The sequence below is a fragment of the Etheostoma spectabile genome, unplaced genomic scaffold (assembly GCF_008692095.1).
Source record: "Etheostoma spectabile isolate EspeVRDwgs_2016 unplaced genomic scaffold, UIUC_Espe_1.0 scaffold00003116, whole genome shotgun sequence".
Classification (NCBI taxonomy): Eukaryota; Metazoa; Chordata; class Actinopteri; order Perciformes; family Percidae; genus Etheostoma; species Etheostoma spectabile.
Genome location: NW_022602992.1, coordinates 19,771 through 31,340, shown reverse-complemented (window position 1 = coordinate 31,340; position 11,570 = coordinate 19,771). Strand labels below are relative to the sequence as shown.

The following is an 11,570-nucleotide window of genomic DNA, read 5'->3' as shown; positions in this document are numbered from 1 at the left end:
CAGGTTTATGTGTCATGCAAGATTACAATGAGCTAGTGAACAGCGGGTTCCAACCATCATCCATCTTTGTCAAGCAGCTCCAGCAGGGGACCCGAACTTCCCTTTTCTGAGCAACTGGGGGATCCTTAGGCGTTCCCAGGCCAGGTTAGAGATATATTCCCTCCACCTAGTCCTGGATCCTCCCCGAGACCTACTCCCAGATGACGTGCCGGACCACCTCCCTAGGGAGGTCCCCAGGAGGCATCTAGACATGGCACCACTTTCTCATTTTTGTATGCAGCACATCCATCTGATAGAGCTTCTCAATGATCGGAAGAGCTCCATGTTGGAAGGAACAGTGGACGTCAGAAGGCACTGTTGTGGCCGTAGCTCTTGCTCCACGATTCGTGCTGGGCCCTGAAGCGTCCTCCCCAGTCTGGTTCAAATGGTGACTGGCACCTGGTGGACCGAGCTTCACTGGCTCCACTTTAATGTTGTGTTTCTTGTTGTTTTAACAAGTATAATATTACTGAAATGTAATTAGTAAAGAGTTATATTACTGTGTTAAAGCAAAAAGGAATACATTACTTTATTGTGGTTACTTTTGTAACACGTTACTCCCAATACTGCCAATCAGTACACTGCATGTTTAGCTATTCAAGGCAAAGAGAAATTGAGAATTAACATTACACCTGCTAATGGAGGTGCTGTGGCTTAGTTGGTTAAAGTGCCTGTCTAGTAAACAGGAGATCCTGGTTCAAATCCCAGCAGCACCTTGTTGTTGCAGAGATACCTCTGTTTGCCATCATCATGTCCACCCAATCCCCTGCTACCATTAAAAGGATCACTTTGCATTCAGTCTCGTATTCACCATAAAAATTAGTTATCACTGAAATTTGAACTTGTGTTGCTGCAGTCAGAGTATACAGTGCTCATCCTGAATGGGCCAGTATAGTTGCATCAGAATTGCTTGTTGAATGGTCTGTTAGCTTTGAAACCCCCCTTTCCCCACAGCTACTAATTGTCAGATATGGGTGGGGGAGTAGGCACTGCGTCCAACCCTTTCTGTGTAAAAAAAAACAACTAAAGAAGTCTCTTGGATGAGAGACAAAACTTCTGCAGAGAACCTTTTACCAAGTCCAGTTGCCCTTGGCCTAGTTGTGATCTTTAGGGGTAATAGCATGGATCAGGAACCAAAACGGACACTGTGGGCATTGTACGGCAATATTTGACACGTTTTAGATCAGTTATTTCCCATCTGGCAGGTATACTTGTGGACTCAGTTGGACATTTTGAAGATAATTGCACAATGTTGACCCAATTGTCAGGTCTATTCCCATTTGGCAGGGACATTCTTGATTCAGGTGGACATTGTGGACAGAAACATTGGTGGATCTTGATTCCCACCATGGGATTTAGCCTGTTTGCACATTGGGGTACAAGGTCAATAAGATGCCATTAACATCTCGCGCAATGTATTGCCATTGTCAAGCAAATTGCCACCCTAGTGACTTTCTTCCATGTCTCCATGAACGCCCATATGTTTGGGCTGACAATTACAAGAGCAGCCGGAAACCCTAGTCGACCCAGTCCAAACCATTGCGGTAAGCCTCACTGGGTGTCCAAACTAAAATGATACGAGGCTACTTGGTAGACTCCTTACTGATGTTTATATCTGTACTCACAATGCCCTGTTTAAAAAAAAAAAAGAAAATCACAAGTGTTACATGTGAATAATCAATGTGTGAGTAATCAGGAAGCACATAAAAGATAGTTGCAAGGTCTACCAAATAACTTTCCAACCCGTGAGCGGTTGGAACCTTGGTTGCCACCTTCCATCAAATGTCAGTCACAGACCTGGGCAGCAATTCCAGAGCAGAGTGGCGCAGCGGAAGCGTGCTGGGCCCATAACCCAGAGTCGTGGATCGAAACCATCCTCTGCTAATTGCTATGCTTTGTATCTATTTCTGTCTGTGATGTTTAACAAAGCATCAGTTTCTGAAATGAAGTGGTTCCACCTAATACTGGAGCATAAAACAATAAATATACTACAGTACAAATGAATAGCTTTTGCAGCTCTTTTAAAAGACTCTACCATAATACCTGCTTGGAATCAAAGCCATATCAACTGCTTGGAAGGCAGCTATGCTCACCACTATACCACCATTGCTGGACAATATAACGTTCACTGCAAATCTTGCAACACTCTGGTCATTGAGACTGAAAATAAATGCTCAGAGATGCAACAGTGGTTCCAGTACCTATGAGGTATTACAATATGTCCATGAAGGTACATCTGCCATAGAAGATGTGTGACCACCATTAAAGGATGGCTTTCTTTGTCGGCAGGATTCAAACTTGCGAGGGAGTTCCAATGAATTTCAAGTCCATGCCTTAACCACTCGGCCATGGCAACCTAAAAAGCAGAGAAATACCGATTTCCACTAATAGTGATAACCTATTCAAGGCAAGGCAAGGAAGCTTTATTTGTATTGCACCTTTCAGCCATAGGGCAATTAAAGTGCTTTACACAAAAAGAGTTAAAAAATAGTTTAAAAAAAAAATAGATAAAACACAAGAATAAAAGTTACAGTGCAGTATACAAAATCAAACATTAAAGAAATTAACAACCATTTAAAGAAAGGCAACATCAAAAGAAAGGTCTTCAGCCTTCAGCGTTCTGAATCAGCTGCAGCTGTCTGATTGATTTTTAGGGAGAGCTGTAAAGACCCCGTTACAGTAGTCAAGTCTGCTGAAGATGAAAGCATGGACCAGTTTTTCCAAATCCTGTTGACACATAAGTCCTTTAACCCTGATATATTCAAGGTGATAGTATGACTTTGTAATTGTCTTAATGTGGCTGTTAAAATTCAGGTCTGAGTCCATGATACACCAAGATTTCTGGCTTTGTCTGTTGTTTTTAAATTGTTGTTTGAAGCTAGCGCAGACTTTTAATCGTTCCTCTTTTGCTCCAAAAACAACCACCTCAGTTTTCCTTCATTTAATTTCAGAAAGTTCTGGCACATCCAGTCGTTAATTTGTTTGATGCACTCAGTCAGTTTATGTATTGGACTATAGTCTCCTGGCGATAAGGTTATGCAAATTTGTGTGTTGTCCGTATAACTATGGTACTTATTTTGTTGTTTCCATAATCTGAGCCAGTGGAAGCATGTTAAGAACCAGTATTATGCAAAGAAAGGACTGGAGCATTTGGAACTCTGGAACTCTGTGTGGCTTACTTATGTAGCATGGAAGCTACCGTTAGCTAACTAGCCAATAGTTCAATCACAATCGGACTGAAAATTGTTCTACGTCCTATAATGTTACAGACCGACGCGATACCAAACGCAAAAGGGTCTTATATACACAGTATATGTATTTATAAATATGTAAAATTAAGTTTTTCTTTTCATTATTTTTTTCAACCCAGCCACGCAGTAAGGCAAGAGCCTCACAGGAGCAGGCAAAGAGCCGCATGCGGTCACGAGCCGCAGGTTCGCCACCCCTGCACTAGAAGATCACGGCCACTTGGTAGCAGTAGGGCCTTGTTGTTGTGAAAGCATAGTGGGAACTCTGAAATATCAACTGTTGACAGTATGAGCTAGCCAGGAGTCAAACCTAGAATCTTCTGAGCCGTAATCAGACACGTTATCCATTGCGCCACTAGCCTTACGTTCAGCATTAGCAATAGCTACGTTCTCACACCATTGTATGCAAACAGGGTGATCTTTGTTGGCAAGTGTATAGAAGGCCAGTTAACCGTTTGTTACAGTCCAAAATTTGGGGACTCTTGCAGGACTTTTAGGCCACGCTGTCTAGTTTCTATCAATGTAAGTAAAGCAGAAGATGTAGTAATTCAAAGAAACAACAGGAAGTAGCTTCTCACAGGTGCCGTGACCCAGATTCCGACCGAGGTTGCTGCAGCCACCGCAACGCAGAGTACCAAGCACTATAAGATCGCGACCATTTGGTATTAAAATCACCGCGTTGTTGTGATAGCATAGTCGGAAATCGGATCCACAAATATGCTGCTATGTTCTAGGTTCCCCTAATTGATGAGTAACAACTGACAATTCCAGGGATAGTTTATCTAGTACTGCTGATTCTAAAAAGACAACAGAGAAAGCTTGATGATAGCTGTGCTCAGTTAAATTGAAGGATTTAGAGCTGTTTTAGCACATGAAAAGAATTTACGCATCATTTGGCTCCAATATGTGTAAATTTACTGTGATAGACAGTTTGTACAGGAGTAAACTTGGAAATGAGGATCAAGTAATTTAATAGCTAAAGAACAGAACAAATTATCCAGGAGTCAACCCTAACATCTTGTGATCTGTAGCCAGACGCGTTACCATTGCCCCACTAGCCCTACGTTGAGAGCATGGGAGTACCTGGCTTTCTCACACCATTCTATGCAAACAGTGGTGATCTTTGTTGGCAAATGTGCAGAAAGCCAGTCAAATCTTTGTTGTAGTCCAAAATGTGGGGCCTCCTGCAGGAACTTTATCCTAAGCTGTCCAGTTTCTATCAATGTAAAATGAAGCAGAGGATGGAAAAATGTGGAGGCATTACAGAGAACTAGCTTTACAATTTTACAATTACAATTGTAAAAGCTATTATAGTTACTCATCATTTGGCTCTTTATACATGTACATTTTCTTTGTAGAGTTTGTCCTGGGGGTAAAGTTGGAAATGACGAAAAAGGGATTTAGTCGCCAAAGAGCACTACGAGCTAGCCAGGAATCAGACCTAGAATCTTCTGATCTGTAATCAGACACATTATCCATTGCGTCAAAGCTGGGGAACAATAGTCTCATGGGGGGGAAGAGGAAAAAGGGGAAGAGGGAGGTAATGAGAGAAAAGATGAGAAGATGCTAAATTACACACAAAGAAAAATCACATCTACAAAAATAAAATTTGACGGATGGGACTCCCTGATGGTCTAGTGGCTAGGATTTGGAGCTCGCACTGCCGCGGCCTGGTTCAGTTCCTGGTCAGGATTGACAGATACAGGTGCAACATTTGAAAGAGTAAGTTCCTAGACTTGTTTTTGGTTGATTTAGATTTGTCAAATTCTTCCTCATTAGTTAACGCTAGAACCCCAACAGTGTTAAAGAGTTCCATTCCCTTTAAATCAAACCCCGACAGCGGATGTATCCTGTTGACATCATTGATCATAAACACTTCATCTGCCTCCATTTCAATAACAATTCTTTTATTTTTTTTTTTTCAAACAATAACTAAACCCCTAACCAACATTTTTTTCCAAAAAAACAATGTCTGGGAATGTCAAGGAAGTAATGTTATTTGGATTCAGGTCCAAATTTTAACATTTTAGTGCAATGCAAAGGTGCATAACAGATTGCTTTCTATTACCTGGAGCGATGCAAAGCAGGGTGGCCAACTAGTCAAGGAACAGCAAGAGACTTGGTATTTAAGACTACAAACTGACTATGTGACAGATGTGTAATCTGTCATGTCCTGCCTTCTGAAGCTCTAGCCAGGCGCCATTCCTCGCCTAAAACAACATGAGTCATTCCAGTAAGTGAAGAGGAAACTCACATCTACAAAGATAAATTTGTAAGATGTGACTCCCTGATGGTCTAGTGGCTAGGATTCGGCGCTCTCACCGCCGTGGCCCGGGTTCAATTCCCGGTCAGGGAATGGTCAGGACTTGATACACTCTAAAGCAAATTTGTACTTTTACATACATTTTCATGTTAACTTTACAGAATTTTTCTGTTTTTTTTTTTTTAAATACAGAAAACACCAATAAATTACAAAAATAAACTGTGAATTAAGGGACAACTGCACGTGTGAAACCACCTGTGGGAGTGGAACATGGATGTGTAGAGATGGGCTTTCAAACAATGCACCTTTTGACATTTTGAAATGTCACAGTAGGAAAACCAAAGGTATAAATAAAAATGAATTATGGCACAACTCAATTTAGATTTTTACAGTAGACATAAGGCATTACAAGTCAAGAAACTAGTGTTGATAGTGAAGGGCAAATGAAGCTTTGGTGAAGCATGAACCACTTAGAGGAATTGGTTTGAAAATGGTTCATTACTAGAAGCTTCAGTAACAGCGACCTCGCCTGGTGAAGGGCCAAGGCTGCATCCAAATGATCCGACAAGATAGTGGACAGGAGGCTTTAGACTAGTGACACTCACGTGTACTAACAATGGGATAGCATTCTTTTTAAAATAAAGATTGTGTAATGTATTATTGGGTATTAGGTAAAGAGTGCTTGGGGAAACAGAGGATGTGCTTGTGTAACTATTGCCGGGGGGTATGTGGGACAGGGACCACTCATCGATTTTTATTAAGGAACATTATATTTCCACGTTTGTGCATATGCACCAAACAAGAGTTTGGGGTATTTGGCCTTCTTGGAGACCTTGAATAGAGTCCTGTATGGGGCTCCATAACTCCACAGTTCTGCTGGGGGACTTCAACGCACACGTGGGCAATGATGGAGATACTTGGAGAGGCGTGATTGGGAGGAACGGCCTCCCTGATCTGAACCAGAGTGGTTGTCTGTTGTTAGACTTCTGTGCTAGTCATGGATTGTCCATAACAAACACCATGTTCAAACACAGGGTGCTCATAGGTGTATGTGGTACCAGAGCACCCTAGGTCTAAGAGCAATGATTGATTTTTATAATTGTTGTGATCTGAGGCCGTATGTTTTGGACACTCAGGGGAAGAGAGGGGCGGAGCGGTCAACTGATCACCATCTGGTGGTGCGTTAGGTCAGGGGGTGGCGGAGGACTCTGGACAGACCTGGTAAGCCCTAACGGTAGTACAGGTAAATTGGGAAAATCTGGAGGAGCCCCTGTCCAACAGACCGCTGACTGAAAGTTGCAAGGGGGTTTCTGCTCACAGGCGCTAGAGGGGAGCGAGACGACCACGATTCAACTCATTCCAATGACTCCGAAGCTGTTCTGTTGGGTAAATTAAGCTGAAAATAAATGCATAGTTGTATAAGTTCTAATGTTTATTTCTTCCCAGTGTGACTCCCAGGACTTATGAGAAGTGTTTTAGAGGAGACGGGTCAGCTCGTACTGCTCTGTGTGTGATATCAAAACATATCTGGGAGATTCATGTTCCCTTTAAGGTCCTACAACCGTTTTTAACATTCAAGTGACCTCAGTGCAGCACAAAATATTCTAAATGCCCAGTTTGTTCTGAAGAAATTATGTTGATATCTTGAATGTAGACACCAGGGTTGATGTTTACAAGCTTTTATAGAAAACTAAAGCAGACGGACAATGAGCTATGAAAATGACCTTAGGTCTCAGAGGTTAAATTATAGGAAGTTGCTGAGCACACACAGTTACTGGAGTTAGAGAAAATGACGTCCCAAACGGCGCATACTTGTGTGTACTGCTCTTGTGTAAAGACATCCATCTTTTTTTTTTATTAGATTAGATTAAACTTTATTGTCATTGTGCATAGTACAAGTACAAAGACAACGAAATGCCGTTTGTGTCTAACCAGAAAAGTGCAATGTGATATACAAAGTACAGACAGGTGGTGCATTGGCAGGACAAGAATATATTACAGTGTTATTTTTAGTTTTTTTTTACTGTTTATTAGCATTTTTCAAGAACAATTTCAGTCCGATTGTGAGTTGGCCCGGCCGTTGGCTAGTTAGCTAACGTTAGCTTCCATGCTACATGAAAAGACAGACAGAGATGTCCCTCATCTGGTGATGGAACCCTGATTTTCCCACCCCCCCGTCCTGTTGGCTCAGAGCGCCACAGACTCAGTCCACAGGTACTAATTAGTTTGAGAGGTTGTCATCACTGAGTTGTGGTTGTGATGGAAAATGAACCAGAATTTTAAAAAAGTACACAAGTAAATGTTGCACTACACGCTTGCAGCTGACATTCTGTTCATGGAAATATCAATCTACACATTTGTGATATTATTTCTGGGACTTCACATTCAGAATACCGGTGTGTGAATATTTTCTACAAGTGCATATTACAAATTCAGATTTTTTTTTACAAGCTCTCGGTTCTTTTTCATTGTGTGACATCAATTAAGAATCACACGTGGGTGAATATTTTTGCAAGTGCAAATTTTATTTTTACAACTGCAAATTTAACACATAAGTTCAGATTTTTTTGTTCTGCAAACTCTCACCTTTTGCCCATATTTCCCTTCATATGAGTCAGAGCCAGCAGCACTAAGGAAGAGCAGCCTGTCCTCGGCGAGTGGTGGCGACCCACGGGGAAACTTTGGTTTCCCAGTCAGTTCCAGTAGTACAGGTGAGAAAGTGGTGGATAAAACGAGGACTGTGGGCCGGCGTTGTTGGTACGTGAGTGGAAATACATCCAACATGCTAATATATCCAACGCCATCACCTAGACATGCCAATCACTGGAACGAGACAAAAAAACTGTCCAACGTCTCCTCCCTATAGTGGTTAACCAGCCTTAGATCCAAATACAAATAGGGCCAAAAAATCACTGAACAATCAGGATTTCCACATCACCTTCAACGCCCCGTATCCACTCGTAGAGTAACCTGGCTTCAAGTATTTGCTGTATGTACGCAAACTCGTTACAACATGCCATCCCGTCCACCTGGACTTAAGTGTACCGTTCCACCCCTTTAATACATGTCAATCAAGCTGAGCCTGTAAAAGCCACCAATCTGATTAGTCAAGTGGAAAACCTGTGGGAGTGGAACATGGATGGTAGAGATGGGCTTTCAAACAATGCACCTTTTTGACATGTCAAAGTAGGAAATGCAAGGTAGAAATCAAGAGAAATTATGGCTTAACTCAGTTTACATTTCTACACTGGCCATAAAGTATACAATGTCAAGAAAGTAGGTGTAACCCGTTAAAGTAACCTTGTCACCATGGACAAAACATACTTCAAGACTGACTATAATTTTGCATGTTTTATTACCTTCTACATGCAAGTTTTTCATATATCTGCTACTACCACTCTGAACATATTCCCTTCCTCAATACTCCATAAAGAAGCAAAGAACGATCATCAATGACAGAGAGCATATAAAGTGAATCATTACTCTCTGTCAGCTTCACGCTCAGAAAGGAATATCACAACTCATCATCGTGGTCAGCGAGACCAAACACTTTAGAAACACATTCCTCAAGTCAGAAACTCTAGAAATGATCCCTGAAAGTAAGGGGGGGAACTGCATCTCATTCACTGCAGAGTGATTGTCACTCAGGGTTCAGAGGGACAAAAGCTAATCGTTACGTGCTCAGATGACTCTGAGGTGAGAAAATCTATTTAGATCTTTAAAGCCCATGTTGCAGGTTAACCACCACTGTTGATATTGGGCACAAAAAGCACTCAAGATTTGATATCATCTCCAAATATTGTTAAAAGTTAGTTTTGGTCATTTTTAGTGTTCGCGGGTTATTAAGTAAGTGTAATGTCTTGTTTGGTTGTAGTATCCATAGAGATTCGTGGTGTAGTATGGAACCATTGTCCTGTCTTTCATGTATTATGAAACTTATTGCCGCCTGTCTTGGCAGGACTCCCTGGAAGAGAGTTACTGTAGCTCAATGGGATTTTCCAGGTTAAATAAAGGTTAAATAAAAATAAAATTAATCTTAATATGTCCAAACATTCTCTCTTCATTACTGACATGCTGGAAGTCGGCCATGTTTAATTGGATGTTCTCCAGTTATTGTTGTTTGGTAGATTAACATTATATTTTCCTACTTTGGGGACTTTTCACTTCATATTCTTTGTCTGACATTTTCTACTCCCTGTTTGTTTTTTCTGTGACTGCATGTGGTTTTAAATCTGTTGGAGTTTCTTCAGACTAAAGCAAAGACACTGATGATGTCATCCAAAAGAGACATAAAGGACAGCAACCTGTTTCCAGAGGACACTAAAGAATGACGGTAGCAGCAGGAAACAGAGCAGCTCAAATAGCAAACACAGCTGATTTATCATCTGACTCGTAGGATAACGCCAATGATTGACTTGTTTTAAATGTCTGGGAATGTGGAACAGCTCCATGCTGACTACCTGAAATAAAACAAGGCCACATGCTGATTATTGGGACTTGATTTGATGGATTTATTCTCCTGTTGTGTCTCTGTTTAAACTCCTAATTCTTTATTTAGATCCTTAAGTTTCCAACCAGACCAGAGTGGTGATTGTAGGAACAGTGGAGAAAGATGAACCAAGACGGCTTTTCATATATATATTTTCTTTTTCTATTAACTATAGTTGTGTTTGTTTTAACAGAAATCAACCTGTCAACATTTCTATTTCGTCATAAAGTTCCGACGTTAAGTTTTTTACCGCCAGTTAAAAATGGAGCTGGACACGGAGGAGGATTCCTCCCTAATGGCCGCTCTGCTCTGCTCCGTGCCCCCGCTGTCGGTAATAGTTAAAGCAGATAAAAACCTAAAGAACACTCAAAAGCTTCAAGATAAAACTTACTTAAGAAGCTACTTCATTCACGTTCAAGAGAAGGCCTATTTCCAGCCAGACTATGAATTGATTTATGAAATCCCTGTTATCAATATGTAGCCAGTCCCATATGGTCTAGTGGTTAGGATTCCTGGTTTTCACCCAGGTGGCCTGGGTTCAACTCCCAGTATGGGAATTGCTATTTAGCCAATGAAGGTCTGCAGAAAGATCTGATTTAATGGTCCTGTATTAAATGAGAGCTGTATGAAACTATCCCCTATATATAGACCTAATATATGTCTCTAAAATCAAATATTACCAGTAATTTTTGCTTTTTAATCTGCGTTGTGATTGTTGAAACCCTTGCAACACTCCAAAAGGTTCCATTTGTAATGGTTAGCACTCTGGACTTTGAATCCAGTGATCTGAGTTCAAATCTCAGTGAAACCTGTTTTAAGCCACAGCAAAGGGTAAAAAGATCAACCTATCAACTTTCCCCATCTAGTTTCAAGTGAGCTTACAGGTTTAATGTTAAGTTCATTTTGTTTTTAAACAAACTATTATATGTTATTTTGTATGGCTTCATCTTGTCAAGTATTATAACAACGTTTTGATACCAGGAACCCAGATCATTCAGTTTTTGCGACAACTTCTGGCGGTAAAATCTGCCAGCCATGTCTCTTCAGGTCCGTTGACAGTTTGAGCAACGGGCAGCTCACGTGCATCGTTAATGGTTTTTCCACAAGACAAAGATGGGTGCACCGTTCCCGGTGACGCTGCAATACCGGGTCGATGCGTGGGGTTTAGATTTGTGCATATACACATCAACTTTCTTTTACATTACTGCATATACACATCAACTTTCTTTTTGATTCATCATCACCATTCATTATGTCATCATCACTATTCATTATGTCATCATCACAATTCATTATGACATCAACTTTCTTTATATTACTGCATATACACTAGGGGTGATCCGAGTGTCCGGCTGAAACGAGTATCCGGTACGGATAAAGCACTTTTGCCGAGTACAAGTATTATCGAGTAATATGAGTCAATATCCGTGCTCGGATTGAATAAAACTCCTCAACTGGCCGCGCAGCGTTCTGTGATAATCACAGCGCCCCCCCCCACCTACAAACCCGCTCGGATCAATCAACAACACAC

General features: G+C 41.2%; 3 non-coding genes across 3 annotated transcripts; 2 read left to right on the top strand and 1 right to left on the bottom strand.

The window, feature by feature from the left end:
- The first annotated feature begins 5,571 nt into the window (after positions 1–5,571).
- On the top strand, positions 5,572–5,643 carry trnae-cuc (transfer RNA glutamic acid (anticodon CUC)). The gene has a single exon. It is a non-coding gene; the product is annotated as a tRNA-Glu (tRNA).
- A 3,300-nt stretch (positions 5,644–8,943) lies between these two features.
- Positions 8,944–9,159, bottom strand: LOC116676357 (small nucleolar RNA U3). The gene has a single exon (XR_004328655.1). It is a non-coding gene; the product is annotated as a small nucleolar RNA U3 (small nucleolar RNA).
- Positions 9,160–10,524: 1,365 nt separating this feature from the next.
- On the top strand, positions 10,525–10,596 carry trnae-uuc (transfer RNA glutamic acid (anticodon UUC)). The gene has a single exon. It is a non-coding gene; the product is annotated as a tRNA-Glu (tRNA).
- Positions 10,597–11,570: the final 974 nt, after the last annotated feature.